The sequence below is a fragment of the Etheostoma spectabile genome, unplaced genomic scaffold (assembly GCF_008692095.1).
Source record: "Etheostoma spectabile isolate EspeVRDwgs_2016 unplaced genomic scaffold, UIUC_Espe_1.0 scaffold00005339, whole genome shotgun sequence".
NCBI classification, from domain to species: domain Eukaryota; kingdom Metazoa; phylum Chordata; class Actinopteri; order Perciformes; family Percidae; genus Etheostoma; species Etheostoma spectabile.
Window position 1 is genome coordinate 22,816 of NW_022603251.1, and position 15,234 is coordinate 38,049.

Genomic DNA, 15,234 nt, shown 5'->3' on the forward strand with positions numbered 1-15,234 from the left:
AGACATTAACACATGCAGAGCAAGTACATTTCAGCAGTTGTCCAAATAAATAAAAGAATGGGGGTTTCGGAATAGATATGCAGCACTAACTGGTACTTTCTATTGCTGAATGAGCTCTATCTGGAGGAAAAAGGAGTTGCCCCAAAGAAGGTTATTGGACTCTAATTGACCACTCATAGACTGTTAATGGCATACATCGGGATGATGGTTGTCTATTCATGAAGCCATTCATTACTTACAATAGTCAAGACCACTGAAACTTGATCAAAAAGAAGGTGGAGTTGAGTGGAAATGGTTGCTTTCAGTATTTAAAGATCTAAATAGATTTTCTCACCTCAGAGTCATTTGGAGCACGTAACCATTAGCTTCTGTCCCTCTGAACCCTGAGTGACAATCACTCTGCAGTGAATGCGATGCAGTTCCCCCCCCCCCCCCCTCAGTCTAACCAAGACTGTACTTTTAGGGATCATTTCTAGAGTTTCTGAATTGAGGATTGTGTTACTGAATGGGTTGGTCTCGCTGACCATGATGATGAGTTGGGATATTCCTTTCTGAGCGTGAAGCTGACAGAGAGTAATGATTCACTTCATATGCTCTCTGTCATTGATGATCGTTCCTTGTTTCTTTATGGAGCATTGAGGAAGGGAATATGATCAGAATGGTATTAGTAGATGTGTGGAAAACTAATGTGAGTAAACATGACAAAGTGTGCTAAGCTATTTAATCAACTACAGTTATTGCCAATCTTGAAATATTTTTCTTGTCCATGGTGGACAATGTTACTTGAAACAGGGTAATTAATTAATAAAAAAAAAGAAGTAATTAATCAATTGTCATTAATTACAGGGTAATTAATGACATGATCCCCCATCATCCCCCATCAATGATCCCCCATCATCCTCCACCTCTGCCTCCACCACAGAGGACATGTCAGCTGGATTTAGGAGTTCCTCAAAGTGCTCCTTCCACCGCCCTATTACCTCCTCAGTTGAGGTCAACAACGTCCCATCCTTACTGTACACAGCTTTGATGATTTCTTGCTTCTCTCTCCTGAGGTGGCAATTGGGTTTCCAGAAGCACCTTGGTGCTGACCGAAAGTCCTTCTCCATGTCTTCTCTGAACGTCTCCCTTGCTTTACCTCCTGTCACGGCAGAGGCTGCAGTCCTTTGGGCCCGTTAGTACCTTGCCACTGCCTCCGGAGTCCGCTGGGATAACATATCCCGGAAAGACTCCTTCTTTAGTCGGACGGCTTTAATGACCACCGGTGTCCACCAGGGTGTTCATGGGTTACCGCCCCTTGAGGCACGGTTTCCCAGGAAAACAGCAGGCAGGTGGGAGAGAGAAAGAAAGTCTTGTCTACTTTGTTGTGTGGAGACTTTCTTTCTCTCTCCCACCTGCCTGCTGTTTTCCTGGGAAATCGTTCGGGAAAACAACCTGCAGCTGGCCTCAAACTGACTGCCTCGGGGACCTTCTTTTTGTGTTTCTTCACCCCCCACCCCAGTCACCTCAAATAATCCCTTCATGTAACCACATGTTCTGTGTGTTGTCCAGTGCATCATTGTATTACTTTGTGTTTCTTATTTTTTCTCCTTCATATGCTGTATCGGATGCTGGTAACTTTAATTTCCTTGCGGGAGTCATCCCAAAGGGATTAATAAAGCTAAGTCTAAGTCTAAGTCTAAGTCACCTAAGACCCTAAGACCACAGCTTGCCGCCCACAGCCTCAGCAATGGAAACTTAGAACATTGTCCACTCAGGTTCAATGCCCCCAGCCTCCACAGGGATGCACGAAAAGCTCCGCCAGAGCTGCGAGTTGAAAGTCGGACAGGGGCCTCCTCCAGACGTTCCCAATTTACCTGTACCACCTGTTTGGGCTTACTAGGTCTGTCCAGAGTCCTCCCCCATCCCCTGACCCAACTCAACACCAGATGGTGTTCAGTTGACAGCTCCACCCCTCTCTTCACCCGAGTGTCCAAAACATACAGCCTCAGATCAGAACAATTATAAAATCAATCATTGATCTTCGGCCTAGGGTGCACTGGTACCACATACTTATGAGCACCCTATGTTTGAACATGGTGTTTGTTAAGGACAATCCATGACTAGCACAGAAGTCCAACAACAGACAACCGCTCTGGTTCAGATCAGGATGGCCGTTCCTCCCAATCACGCCTCTCCAAGTATCTCCATCATTGCCCACGTGTGCGTTGAAGTCCCCCAGCAGAACTATGGCGATCTGGAGCCCCATACAAGACTCTATTCAAGGTCTCCAAAAAGGCAGAATATTCCAAACTCTTGTTTGGTGCATATGCACAAACAACAGTCAGAGTTTTCCAGTCCAATAATGTGGAAAAAATAATGTTCCTTGATAAAAATGGATGAGTGGTCCCTGTCCCACATACCCCCCGGCCATAGTTACACAAGCACACCCAACTTGTGCCATATTTTCTCAGCGCATCCTCTGTTTCCCCAAGCACTCTATACCTATTACCCAATAATACAATCCATCAATCTTTATTTACAAAAGAATGCTATCCCATTGTTAGTACACGTGAGTGTCACTAGTCTAAAGCCTCCTGTCCACTATCTTCTTCTTGTCGGGATCATTTGGATGCAGCCTTGGCCCTTCACCAGGCGAGGTTGCTGTTACTGAAGCTTCTAGTAATGAACCCGTTTTATAACCAATTCCTCTAAGTGGTTCAGTGCTTCACCAAAGCTTCATTTGCCCTTCACTATCAACACCTAGTTTCTTGACTTAGTAAGGCCTTATGTCTACTGTAATGATGTAAATTGAGTTGAGCCATAATTCATTTTTATTTATACCTTTGCTTTTCCTACTGTGCCATGTCAAAATGTCAAAAGGTGCATTGTTTGAAAGCCCATCTCTACACATCCATGTTCCTCTCCCACAGGTGGTTTCACACGTGCTAGTTGTCCCTTAAATTCACAATTGTAATTTATTGATGTTTATCTGTGTTTAAAAAATACAGAAGAAATCTGTGAAGTTAACAGGAAAATATTTGTTAATTTACAGATTTTGTTTTTCAGTGTGTCAAGTCCAGACCATTCCCTGACCGGGAATCAAACCCAGGCCGTGGCGGTGAGAGCGCCGAATCCTGGCCAGTAGACCATCAGGGAGTCACATCTATCAAATTTATCTTTGTAGATGTGAGTTTCCTTTTCACTTACTGGAATGACTCATATTGTTTTAGGCGAGGAATGGCGCCTGGCTAGAGCTTCAGAAGGCAGGACATGACAGATTACACATCTGTCACATGGTCAGTTTGTATTCTTAAGCTATTGACATTATTGTCCTTTTGTCCTATTGAGTTTTAATCTCAGATGGCATCTAAGGCTAAGAAGCATCGTGCCGTGGGGGACGATGAATGGTTGTCCCGGCTGAGGACGTTTGCCGCTACAGGGGTCTGGCCTACTGATGCTGGGAATAGACCAGCCCCTAGGCAAAAGAAATGGCATGAGCTCTATCTTAAGGTTTTATTTACAACAATCAACAATTAATTAATGTCATGTAACATTCTGGTGCATTTTAATTTGGGTTAATTACAGATAGAGAAGTGTCCACTCCAGCAGCTGGGGCAGATGTCTCTTTTTGGTGGAGCACAGGTCTGCACGAGTGGATTTCACACTAAGAAGGTAAAGTTAATTGGGATTCTTAAATGATAGATAAATACTAAAGATTCAACCATAATGTATGTTGTTAAAATTGACTTATATTTGTGGCTGTTGATTTCTTTGATAGTATTAGAAAACTAATGTGCAGACAGCCACACCTGCTGCTCCAACTGCTGCTGCACCCTCTGCTGGTCGAGTGCAACCCAAATTATCCCTTGAAATGGTACCCAGCACTACTATTTAATGAAAAATAATATATATATTACATTATATTATAATATAGTGTTGACTATTCTTCTCAGTAATGAGGGAATTCAAATTTAATTTCAGGAAAAAAGGCCAACAGCCTAAACGTTCAGCTGTTTCTGCTAGAAGGCCTGAACAGATGGAACCAGGACCAGGTCTCTTGCCACCAAACCCTCGCATCTCCTCAGCTACTCTGGAGACCTTGTCCAGTCGGTCAACACCAATAGTCTGAAGGTGCTTGGTCGGAAGTATGTTCTGTTTTTCCAGCCTCCGCCCAAATACACCGGTATGTTAAGCAGCAGGCATGTTATTCAACATTCATTAACTCTGCATTTACATATTATTGTTTATTTATGTATTTGTGCTCATTCATGCTAATAAGATCTCTCTTTATTATGTTGTCCACCTCCCAGGAGAGCTCATTGGTGTTGACTACTTGTATAATCAGACAGGGCAGCCCATTCAGGACATGAACCCAGACTCTGAGAAGACAGATGAGCTGTTGGAAGATATCAACATTGGGGAGGAGCAGGAAGATGAAGGCTTTGAGGACCAGGATCTAGACCCAACAGTTGTGAACCTGATAACATCAGCATCTGTTCCAGGCCAGTGTGTTGATTCATCCAGCCAGCCTGCTGCTGTCTCTGTGTCCACCCCAGCTACCCAGCCTGCTGCTGTCTCTGTGTCCACCCCAGCTACCCAGCCTGCTGCTGTCTCTGTGTCCACCCCAGCTACCCAGCCTGCTGCCGTCTCTGTGTCCACCCAGCCTGTTGCTGTCTCTGTGTCCACCCCAGCTACCCAGCCTGCTGCCGTCTCTGTGTCCACCCAGCCTGCTGCTGTCTCTGTGTCTACCCCAGCTACCCAGCCTGCTGCTGTCTCTGTGTCCACCCCAGCTACCCAGCCTGCTGCCGTCTCTGTGTCCACCCAGCCTGCTGCTGTCTCTGTGTCTACCCCAGCTACCCAGCCTGCTGCTGTCTCTGTGTCCACCCCAGCTACCCAGCCTGCTGCTGCCTCTGTGTCCACCCCAGCTACCCAGCCTGCTGCTGTCTCTGTGTCCACCCCAGCTACCCAGCCTGCTGCCGTCTCCATGCCTGAAGAACAACTAGTAAGAGGGATTAAAGCATAGCTAAGAAAAAGAATACCTAAATGTGTAATTATTCCATAGTATTGTGTGTGTAATATTAGTGATAACTTGTAATTGTTGGTCTGATGTTGTTTTTCAGGCTGTGGATGAACACAACATGCCGGGAATGGATCTTGTGGACAGCCCAGCAGAGTATCTGGTGGGTCGGAAGAACCATACTGGTTTGACCTTGAGCAACCAACAGGCCAGCACCATCATTGACCTCTGGCAGAGCCTGCTGCCATATGACCAGCAACGGGTGGTGTTTGCTGCCAGACACCAAGACAGGCTCCTAGTAGGAAAGTTCAGGTCTCCAAAACTACGGGCAGAGTTTACTCCTGGTGTGGAGAGCCTGAAGCGGTGTGTGCTGGGATCCATTGCCTCCCCTGCCCAGTGGCCAGACTGCTGCCGCTTGGTGGAAGCCATTTGTATCAGACTCTGTGATTTACACTAGAATCCAAAAAGGAAAGTAAAGGGTAAAGTACAGGACTATACTACAAGATGGACTTGTGTCCTGCAGGATTACCGCAAAATCCGGCAGCTTATTCTGGGTAATGGAGCCATCATGCAGAGCACTACACTGCAGCTGGTTGAGATCAATCAAACAACCCTCATGCAGTGGCATAATAAACGGGTGAAGCGCCAGGATGTTACACTGATGCTGCAGGGAATAAATCTACCTGCCCGAATCGCTGTGGCCTCGGAGGCCCTTCCACCTGCCAACATCCACGCTGCTGCTGCTCCTCAAACACACTGCACTGAACATGTTTACAACCTGCCCCCAAGCACTGTGGGGTTGGCAAAGACAAAGTGGTGGCGGGGAGTAGCCCCCGTCACCGCTGCCCCACAGGCTATCATGCCAAAGCCATCAGCCCAGAATCAGATTTTTCCACAGCCTCCTGCTTCTGGTCCTCTGTCGTTCTTCCCTCAAGCAACCTCTGTCTATCCTCAAGCCACAGGAACTTTGTTTGCTGTTCCAACACTAGCATACCGTGCCCCCCATATACCGGTTGCCCCTCTTGCTCCATCCGCACCTCCACCTGCCAGTGGTCGCCCTGCCTCTAAGGCAAGGTTTAATAAGAGGAAGGTGGAGTACAACACTTGCAGGAAGTGTGGACAATTCAGGACCGCAGAAACTGGGCACAGCCAATATCAAGGCACTATCTACTGCCCAAATACAGAAACACTGTCAAAAGAGTTGTGGTTAGATCAGATTAAAAAGTCTAAAATGTAAATGTACTGTATAATGTAAATAGAAAATGTAAATAGTTAGATTTTACTATGCATACAATACTATGATGTATTGTGATTTATATGTTATGTGTGTTTTACTCTTTGTACAGAATTAGTTTGTTGATTCTCTTATTTTCCTACCTTGTGTAAAAACCTTTGTATAGTCAGTAATTTCTTGTGCTAAACAATATTATTCGTTACCTAAAGACATATTGTTTTGTTGAGATCAATAATGTCATAAAGTTGGCATGTATTATATTAATTGGCTTCCTTTCAATATTATTCCAAATTATAGTGTACACACTGCTGAGCATATGACTTGCCTTTATACACCCTACTTCCCTGCAAATGACTTTGATCTACTAGCTTTTAGAGAAAAGAGAACTAAAAATGCTTGGTTTTACCTGTCATACATTGTTTAAAGAAAAAGAAAATTATTTATTACTAAACAATACTTATTATAAAGACTAACTTTTAATATTGACCAAACATAGCACGATTACTAAATGTATGCAGTACTAAAATCAGATATATTGTTAAAAAGTCAATCTAAACGTTATAAATTATTTGTTTAAATTGTTTCCCAACCTTACTAATATCTTATTCCTCCAAAACTTTGTTTAGTAGAACAATATAGTTGTGGACAGTTTAATTGGATCTTCTGGCACTAGGTGGGGATTGAACCTAAGATCTGGTGCTAGGTGGGGATCGAACCTGTGACCTTTGAATCTACGTTAAACTTCCCTTATTTCCCAGAAACATTCCAATTTCAGCAAATAAATTAAAATCTGACTTAATAGAAACTATAAAACTCTTACACTATGTGTGTAATTTAGCATCTTTCTCATCTTTTCTCTAATTTCTTCTTTTTTCCCCTTTTTCCTCTTCTTCCCCCCCCACCCCCCCATACAGACTATTGTTCCCCAGCTTTGGCGCAGTAGGCAGCGCGTAAGTCTCATAATCTGAAGGTCGTGAGTTCAACCCTCACACGGGGCAAATACTTCAAAAACAAAAAAAAGCATAACTGATGCTGAAAATACAGTGACTTTCAGGTGGTTGAATACTGGGACAAGCACATGACTGGAAGTTGTATTTCTGTGATTGAGACAACGAAAGGCATTCTTTAAGGGTGGTAGCAAACCAATGACTCATCACAGCATTAAAAAAACGCAGATGTGCCTTCATTAACAATATTGTGTTATCTCATAGGTACTGGAAGCCACCCGTCTCCATTAATGTATTTCTTATCATTTATTTTCAGTGTGAGTTACAAAATTTGCAGTGAACATTGTATTGTCCAGCAGAAAGACAGCAGGTGTGTTACTTTTCAACTATGATTTATACCATAGCAGTGCAATCATTTTGCCCAGGTTTGACTTCCAGCCACCGCAGTTGCATTTACAGGTTTTGAAGCCATATACAACATTAACATTACATGTTTTACCCAGGTTTATTCTTTTATGCAGTGATATTTCATCCCAAAAGGATTTATAAAGATAAGTCTAAGTATCTCAGAAAAAAGTCAAAAAAAAATCTGAATATCTTCAGGGGATGTAGCTCAGTGATAGAGCTCATGCTTTACATGAATGAGGACCTGGCATCTCCAGCAGGTATTATGGTAGAGTCTTTAAAAGAGCTGCAAAAGATATTACCTCCTGTGGTAATCTGGTGGACAGCACAACAAGGACTTTAAACGTACATGTTTTTCTGAAAGAGCTGAAGATTTGAATGGTTTAAATAACTGAAAGAGCCAAAAAAACATATGTAATGAAAACTAAACAGAATAGCCTTCCCACAATGAAATGTGTTTGAGTACACTAGCTCAGGGGTTCTTAACCTGGGGGTCTGGACCTCCAAGAGGGTCGCACTTAATTTCTAGGGGAATAGGTAGTTAGGGAGAAAACATTTTTAGACTGGGGAATGGTTTTTACATTACCAAGTTTGGCACCTGGAACCGAAAAAAGGGTCTGAAGGTGGGTCAAGAACACAAATAAAAATGGAAAGACAATTGAACAGTTTTAAAGTATCAGTTGTCTGGACAAGTTGGGCCTCAATGAAGAGTCCTTCTGCAGACTGGTTGCATCTCCATGTGTCTGACACGAGTAGAGCGTTACAGCAATTTTAACAAGAGCCACCGTTGACATGTTAGCGACAGCCAGACTCCAGCATGCACCTCTAGTTTCCAATTCAGTTATGCTTTGGACTCACGCCATGCCCACCAGGTGGGGCATTAATAAAAGCACACTGGAAAATATATGATTTTCTCGCCTAAATTTTTACCCCCTAAAACATGCTGCAGTTTCCACATGCTTTGGCCCTCTGGGATGACCCTGAGTTCATTGTGAAGCTAACACTCTCAGCTTGTTGTTTCTAGTGGCATTGTGACACTAGGCCTTACTGACACAGAGCTACAGAGGTTAGAACACAGAATTTCTATTTCCGTCCAAGTAAATCATCTAAAAAATTAATAAAAATCACTACTGTAAGCATATTACAACTGCTATATACTAAAATAGTACCCTAGCCACATGTCTCAACTTAGAACAGAAAAAATCCAGAAGAAAATTGCTTATAAAATGGATTTTATATGAATGTTTTTCTACAGATATGTCTGTGCGTTTGTCTAATTTCTTATTTCTAAAAAAGCCCAAAAAGTGCTAAATACATAACTTCTGAAATACAAAAACACATCCACATCACTCACACACATGCCTAAAATAAGTAGATACATAGATTTATAGGAATAAGTAATCATAATTTGATGAAATGTTGAAATGCTATAAGAAGGCCATATTTTTGGCTTTCAGACAGTTGGAGTGAACTCAGGGATAGGTTTTTGTTGGCCATGTCTGGTACCATTCAACTCGTCTCTTTACTGGCTATACAGGGATGCCAGTTTTATGCCCTTATGTTCTAATTGGTGGCTTCTACTGTCATTCTTTCCCACGTGGGCCCAATGGGGGCTGTACGATATGATTGGCTTAGTTTGAGTGTATCTCTTGATAGAATCATGCTATTGGTTGGCAACCAGCTTCATTCGAACGTGCTGGCACTACGGATTACAATGATGTGTCGGCATGATTTCTAGCGCGCACAGGGAAAAAGTTACACGCGATCAAAACCGAGAAATGATGCACTATCTAGATTTTTGAACGTCGAAACTTGGCCAGAAACTACAAGATTGTGAGGGGACCAGATAATTATGGATTACAAGGCTTGGATATTCTAATAGTTTGACATGTTTACGAAGGAGGAAAATGTTTTCGGCGATCTTTCACCGCTGTGATTAAAGACACGAGCAGACAGGTATGGATGCAGATTCATTTTATACTTAAATATGTCTGTCTTGCTTTACTTCAGAACATGATTATAACCGTTGTGAGTCACCTTATTGCTTGTGTGTGGGCTCGATGGAATCATGAGACTTTAAGCTTTCTAACGATGTATGACTTGAGCGTGTTTATGACGGATTATGCAAGTAATAACGTCCTTTTATGGTGCGTTCCAATTTCAAACCACCAGTGGTACATTGTACACTAGCTAACTAAATATTTATACATGTGTTTTAATCTCACAGAGTTGAAATTGAACCTTCCAATAGCAAAATCTACACAAATGTGTATTTCCTGTCTGGGTAGCTGAATCTTTAAGATGCTTGCCTCAATGCAGAGTCTCTAGAACTGTGGTTGCAGCGTGGATGTGTAGTCTTGTCGCCATTTAGCAGCCGTGTGTGACACAAGCTGAGCTTTACAGCACAGACAAGCTTCCCTAGTCACTCACTGGAATAATGTGTGACTCAAGTCAGAAATGGCATATCTGTGAGCTAATGACATGCCTGGTTTATAGTGGCCCATTTTAATAAATATTGGCACAGAAACCCAGTTCAATAAGTTTATTCACAAAGTCAGTCAGAATCAGTGGTTGACTTTACATTCCTTTTGAAAAAGGACTCGTGAATCTTCCCAAGGGATTACATAAACAGAGAAGGTGCACTTAAGTTCCTGAAATATAAAAAGCAAACAATTAGTGAATCTTTTTTAACATTTGACATTGATGCACTGGGGCAGACCAGTGTTGGGCTTTAAGGTGTTCTTCCCCTGAGTTTCAAACACAACCTGAAGTCTCACACTTGCCTTGGGTTCAGAGTTGGAATCACAGTCGCTAGCAGCAGCATTGCCTTTGACAGCAGCAGTGTTGCCGGTCTTGCACGTTGTACGTCCCAGGAGCATTTCCAGGAAGTAGTTAAATCCTCCGACGGTCTAAAGTGACAGGAAACAGGACTCAGACATGTGAGCACCAATAATAAAACAACGCAAGTCATTGAATATGAAAGGATTAAGGCTAATGTCAAAAAGAAGAAAGTCATGAGTTCAGAGATTAACAAATTTGACATTGGCCCTAATCCTCTTCCGTAGAAGAAAAGTACTTTTACGTTACCTGAACTTGAGCCGATGTTATGTCCAGAATTGCGTAATTAAACAGGTCTTCTGTGTTGGCTTTGTTGAATTCAACCACAGCAAACTGTGCCGCTTCTAAAACATCAGTGCGGTTCACCGGGACTTCTTGTGGGCTACCGGGAGGCAGAGGAGGAGGAGATTGTCCAGTTACAAAGCGGCCGGTGAAAGCAGAAACAAAAACGCAAAACCAGACAAACAGCATGATCACAACAGGTTGTTCTGCAGTGGCTATTAGGAGTTCTGGTATCGGTTCTGAGTGGACTAGTTCAAAGCCGAGTTAATATACCGTCTAGAGAAACATACACACACCTGTTTCCTATCTGTTGATGAACACCCACACAGGTGTTTCCACTTAATCTGGCTGATTAGACCACACCCCAGGACTCTGTGGGTTTCCTTTTGGTGCGTTCACACCACCTGGGAATATCAGGGACCGACCCCATCAGTACATTGTTTTTCAGAATGCCAGCAAATGTCTAATAAGGGAGAACTCCCAGTCTGGGGAAACTTCCGGATTGGTGGAATGGGGCTTAATAGGGAGTGAACAGATGTGTGTTCCTCTTTTCTGTCATATTGGCGTTTGGCATAACAACTTGTTGCATTACTGCCACTAACTGTTGGGCGTAGCCTAGAGCATCAGGTGTGTGAAAACATGGAGGCCACAATGACAAAGGACACCCAAAGCTCTTTAATTAGGCATTACGGTCCTCACTACAGTGTGTACAAGAGCTCAAAACATAGACCTACTTGACTTGTCTTGGTTTACCGTTTACTGGCAATGGCACTGTGGGAATTTTGTATATTTCTGAAACGTTTCTAACCATTCAACACATGAACGTACGTCAGTTATCAACATGTCACCAACTGGGAAACTGTTCTAGCAAAACCTAGCCCCAGTTTCCCACCTCTGACTCCCACATGAGTGATGTCAATGATGACCTTTTCACTGGGAAAAATGTTTTTTTTCCAATGCCCATGATGTCCACTGATTGATTAGGCCCGTACAAATGAGACCTTTATCATTCTTATTGGTCATAAAAAGATTTGACATAATACATTCTGTCTGATGTGGTGGTGAGTGGTACGGGGCCCCACAGGGGACTGTGCTGTCTCCTTTCTGTTCACCTTATACACCACAGACTTCCAGCACAACTCAGAGTCATGTCACCTACAGAGGTTATCTGATGACTCTGCAGTTGTTGGGTGTATAAGGGATGGACAGGAGGGGGGGTACAGGGCACTGGTGGAGGACTTTGTGGAGCCAGCGACACAAACAGACTGAACAAACTGATCAGGAAGGCTTGCACATTGTGTTTTCCCATCCTGTATATATTTGAATATTTGTTTTAATATTTTATTCTTATATTTTATTCCTATTACTATTATTATTATTATTATTATTTCATGTATACTGTATACTATGTATATTTTTTCCTAGTATCTCATTTATATTTATATTCTGTGTTGTGTGACTAATGTACGTGTGCTACTGTGACACCGTAATTTCCCATTTTTTTGGGATCAATAAATATCTGTCTATCTTAATGCTGTTACAATATTCTAATAATCAATAATGCCAGAGAAAAATGACAAAGAGTGATAACATTTTTTAATAAAGTACTGGCATTTTTCAATAAAGTATTGCCTTTTGACTTGCAAAAGTTTTGTTCCAATAACATTAACAAGCATACCGTTAGTTACGTCCCTGTGTTTGTCACGATGTGGAGAACTTGTGAAGGCAGGTAGTGTGGCCGAGTGGTCTAAGGCGCTGGATTTAGGCTCCAGTCTCTCTCGAGGCGTGGGTTCAAATCCCACCACTGCCGTTTGCAAATGTTGAACCGCTGGAAAGCATTCAGTGTGAGGATGCACAGTTGTTGCTTCTGTGGAACTCTTAGTTCATATTTTGAAGTAACTAAAGTCATCTGTACGCACAAGGACAACTCACTTGTAAGTGTTCAACGTGAAATACTCATTCATTGCCATTCATAGTCGATAACTGTGACTGGATGCATGTCGGCCATCCCGGTAGCGATACGCTACCTATACCATCCTGAGAAAGGTTTATGTTATATGCTCTTATACTAACGTGTTCATATGATTTGATAATTTTCACAATGTTTGAAATCATCAGTTAACCTAGCCATTCTACATTGCACACCAGGTTTATAAGACGGTAAGACTTCCGGGGTGACAGGAAGTGACCCGTATTTTAAATGATAAAAATTGTAACCCTCAATATAGCTTGTGGTGTGTTTAAACGTATATCACCATCTTATCACAATGTCCATGCTTGTGTCCATGCTTGTGTCTTTGTTATGCAAATTCTCTGGAAGTCTACTTATTAAGACAATGCGTTCCCCTGTTTCCCTATTGATTATAAAACACATGCCTGAGATTGTTGATCTCAGAAATAACAATAGAATCACAACTTCCATTCATGTGCTTGACCACCTGCAAGTCACTGTATTTTCAGCATGAGTTGTGTTTTTTTTGTTTGCAAATCTCTTAGAAGTCTAGCCTACTTATTGAGAGGATAATTTCACTGTATTCCCCCCATTGATTTTAAAACACCTGCCCCGTGTGAGGGTTGAACTCAGACCTTTAGATTATGAGACTGACGCGCTGTCTACTGCGCCAACGAGGCTATGAAAGTGAATACAATGGTTGGGAAAATTTCGGAAAAACTAACAATTATGTCTTTAATTTCAATAAAAACACTGTTTCTGGAGACCTATGTACTCACACAAAGGCTAAGATCGACCCTAGATGCTTTGTAATGACCCCAGGAAAAGGCCAGGACAAAAGACCGTGTGCAAAGGTTAAAGGAAATGCGAGAATATGACCACAACAAAAGAAATGATAATTCAATGATGGTGGTAGTCAGTTTAGTCGGTGGTGAGTGTGTATGCATGGATGAGTGTGAGGTATGGTGTCAGTGATTTATGCTGGACAGTGTAGAACTAACAAAAAAGAGCGGGAGAGGTGCTGGACTGAGAGACCTCTAGGGCAATCACAGATGCACAACCAATAATAAAACACTACTGAGTGAATGTGTTCAGAAAATGAAGAACATTGTTCAGAAAGCTTTATGCAGCTTCATTTGACCATAACTTTTAACCACCTAAAAGAAATTAAGTCTCTGGAAATATTATGCCCTAAGCAATTAGACAAAATAGTGCAATGTAATTTTGAACCGCTCCTAGAAAGAAACCCTTAGGTAGCCAGTGGATTACCTACTGTAGAACGTGGTCGGCATGCCAACGAGGCTTGAAAGTGTGCACATGGTGATTCAGAGGAGATTTAAGAGTTAAAAGTGTAAAGTAGCTACATTTTCTAAATTGTCCGCCTACACTGCCAACGAGAGCTCTTCTCTAATATTACCGGGTACGCAATAACTATCCAACTTTAGAAGGTATTGTTGATCTCAGAAACAACAATAGACGACACCATCGCATCACAACGTCCATGCTTGTGCCTTTGTTATGCAAATACTCTTTAAGTCTACTTATTAAGAGTATGATTTCCCCTTTTTCTCTATTGATTTTAATACACCTGCCTGAGATTGTTGATGTCAGAAATAACCATAGAACTGCCAAGTAACATTCTAGAACTGTAACATTTCAGAAGTTTTAAGTGAAATTTTTGGACCGCGACTAAAAACTTGAGAAGTGCCTGGCTAGCTCAGTTGGTAGAGCATGAGACCCTTAATCTCAGGGTCGTGGGTTTGAGCCCCACGTTGGGCGGTGGTGTTTTAGAGAGTCGGAATCCCTGAGTCTCACAGTATCAGGTGGCTTTATTCGTCTGTCAATCGCAAGATTAGCAGTTTCATCCCAGTGTGAAAATCCCTGTTATTTACCAGAATAAAATGTGCCTGCGTTCTACGATTATGGTCTGTGCTGACTTCCTGTTCCTCAGATCAAACTAAAGTCTGGTGACAATGCATGTTTAAATTCTAAAACTTCAACCTATTGTTCTAAAACTACAACCTACTGTTCTAGAACTGCAACTTAACATTCCAGAACTGCAGCTTAACATTCCAGAACTGCAGCTTAACATTCTTGAAGTTAAACCTAACATTCTAGAACTGAATTTTAACATTCTAGAACTCAAACCTAACATTCTAGAACTGCAACTTACCATTCTAGAACTAAGATGTAACCTTTTAGAAAAGTAAGTAACATTTTGGACCGCAACTTACAAATATTCTAAAACTTCAACCTATTGTTCTTGAATTGCAACTTTACATTTTATAATGGCAGCTTAACATTCTAGAACTACAACATAACATTGTTGAACTGTAAGTAACATTTTAGGACCATGACTCTCAAAATTCAAAAACTACATATTATTGTTCTACAACTGCAACTTAACATTCCAGAACTGCAGCTTAACATTCTAGAAGTGAATATTAACATTCTAAAACTCAAACCTAACATTCTAGAACTACAACATAGCATTGTAGAACTGTAAGTAACATTTTAGGACCATAACTCTTAAAATTCAAAAACTACATCTTATTGTTCTAGAACTGCAACTTAACAT

At 41.8% G+C, this 15,234-nt stretch overlaps 2 non-coding genes across 2 annotated transcripts; both read left to right on the forward strand.

Annotated features, from left to right (window-relative positions):
• The first annotated feature begins 447 nt into the window (after positions 1 to 447).
• Positions 448 to 663, forward strand: LOC116677583 (small nucleolar RNA U3). The gene has a single exon (XR_004329027.1). It is a non-coding gene; the product is annotated as a small nucleolar RNA U3 (small nucleolar RNA).
• An 11,770-nt stretch (positions 664 to 12,433) lies between these two features.
• On the forward strand, positions 12,434 to 12,515 carry trnal-uag (transfer RNA leucine (anticodon UAG)). Its single transcript has one exon. It is a non-coding gene; the product is annotated as a tRNA-Leu (tRNA).
• The last annotated feature ends 2,719 nt before the right edge of the window (positions 12,516 to 15,234 follow it).